Source organism: Silene latifolia, chromosome 7, assembly GCF_048544455.1.
Source record: "Silene latifolia isolate original U9 population chromosome 7, ASM4854445v1, whole genome shotgun sequence".
In the NCBI taxonomy this organism is placed as follows: Eukaryota; Viridiplantae; Streptophyta; class Magnoliopsida; order Caryophyllales; family Caryophyllaceae; genus Silene; species Silene latifolia.
The window spans coordinates 69,256,759-69,259,186 of NC_133532.1; positions in this window are offsets into that span (position 1 = coordinate 69,256,759).

A 2,428-nucleotide genomic window follows, 5' to 3' on the forward strand; every position below is an offset into this window, starting at 1 on the left:
TTTCATCATTGCCCATTTCACTTTATTATGTACTTAGGCCTCTAGTATTGGTCTTCTCTTTGATGTTTGGTCATTAGATGCCTTTCCTACCAAAGGGACAAAACCTCAAAGAATATGCAAAATGGGAAACTAAAGATAGTAAATGACCAAATTATGTGCTATAAAGCATGGGAACGAGGTTAATTCGGGGACTAAATGTGCTCAAATATGAGTCACATCAAACATCCCCAAAACGAACCTTTTCTCGTCCCGGGTAAAGAGGTGACTAAAACTAGGACCTTTAATTAAACTAACCTACTAATATAGCCGATATGAGATAATTAGCGGGTCTCACTCCGCCCCTTCAACTCACAACAAGACAACCATGAGGTAGGATGCCTTCTTGCAAGGCAAGGTGGAGCTTGCCAAAATAGCGATACATCCAAGCATTAAGCACACAAAAGCAAGTAATGGATGCATCTACAAAAATGAATAGCCACTTTCCTCATCTAAGTGGCGGAAATTATCTATAAGGGAAACAATCTAAGGGGTACACACTGCATTATATATATGGTTTATTCAAGTTACTAAGCCTAGGATGATACCAATAAATCACCTCCAAGTTGTGTCAAGCTAGGGTACATTTGTCCTCAATCGTTAAATGCTTTCGTTAAGAGTAGACTCCTTATTGTGTTAGAAACACTGGAGGATCGCGGAATTCCCCTTCTTGCCTAGACAAGAAGAAGGGCCATCCCTTCTCCACCATGCATACAAATGGGTTCAATGAATAAAGGGATCAATATGTATTTGAGTTTCATATGGGAGTTTGCTTTTGTTGTTGTTTTTCCCCCCCAATTTCTTGTGGCATTTGACATTTGAGAACAATTTCTTTTTGCCATTTCTTTGATGTTTGGCATATCAATACTTGACAATTTTCAACTTTTTGCATTTTCTTTTGAACATTTTCAAAGTCACGCCAATTAGTAACGAGGGTGCCTTTTATTTGAAGCATAGGAGTTCTTATTTTTGTACTCCTCTTTTCTTTGATGCAAATTGCAAACTTTTTCATTTCTTTTCATTACTTGAACTCAAATTTGAACTATTTTTGTGCCCATTCCCTTTTGTTGACAAAAATGTGGTAGAATATGGAAGATGATTGCATGGCTTCAAAGGTCACCTTGGAATAAACTGTAGCCAAGGAATTGTCACACCACAAGGTACTCTTGACCAGGCCTTAATCCATGGGTCAAAGGATACTAGCATGACACATCCTAGGGTGTTTTACAAGCATTCTAGTAAGCAAAGTCTCAAGAATAAAAAGTATCTGCAAGGGCATATATACACTTGTCAAGTTTTCCAAATAGATGTTTTCACAAAATTTTTGCTATAATGCAACTATATGCCATAATGTAACTAACATTTATACAACCTAATGCATATGCTTCTACCAACTAGTATGCCATATAAGCTAAATGCAACTCCTAAATTCACATTGGTGTACACCGCATCAATCAAAATAAAGCCACATAGTCATTAACATAAAGAGGAAAAAGGAGATTGGAAAGATCATACCATGGGGTCTTCATGATCCTCATGTCTCGGATGTGGCGTAGTCGATCCATGTGAAAAAGGATAGACAAACAAACAAATATATACAAGATATACAATTCTACACTATAAAGGAATGAACATGTTTTTGGTTTTTTTGAATTTTTCAAATTTTTATGGGTTTTTGTTTATGAAATAAAAAGACATGTTTTTGTATTTTTCAAAAAAATTCAATTTTTCTCATTTTTGTTTTAAAACTCAAGTTAGAATTTCCCATCCCTACACTAGTATGGGCATTGTCCTCAATGGCCAATACGATAGGAAATTATGCAAGCTAATATGAGAATGCATGATTTCTACACTAAATGCAAACTATATGACATATAAAAAAATGAATGCATTCTAAACTATACTATATGATGTATGAATTTATTGGTTGGAGAGCTAATTTAGATTAACTCCCAATGCTTGTGCTTGAACTTCCCCAAACCAAGTAAGACACTATTGCTAGTGTAAAAATGGGGGAGTTCATGCACAAGAATGCTATGCATGAAACTAGTTTGTCATTTTTGATTTTCACAAGTGGGAACAATGAATTTATCATCACCTAAATGTTGTCAAGGTGGAAAAATAGTCCTTCACTTTTACAAGGACACCCAAAAATGAAACAATTAGTTGTAAAATAAGTTAACAAAGCATGAAATTCTTGTCATGAAAAAAATGAATGAGAGGGAAAAGAAAAACTTCACTTTGGCCTTGGTGAGTGCCTCATGCCCCCTCCACCTAGCTCATGAAGATCTTCAATAGTTACCATCATCCCCTCAAGGATCACTATCCTCTTGTTCTTGCACTTCATCACTCTCATAAAAGTCAATGAACTCGTCCCCCTCACTATTAACCT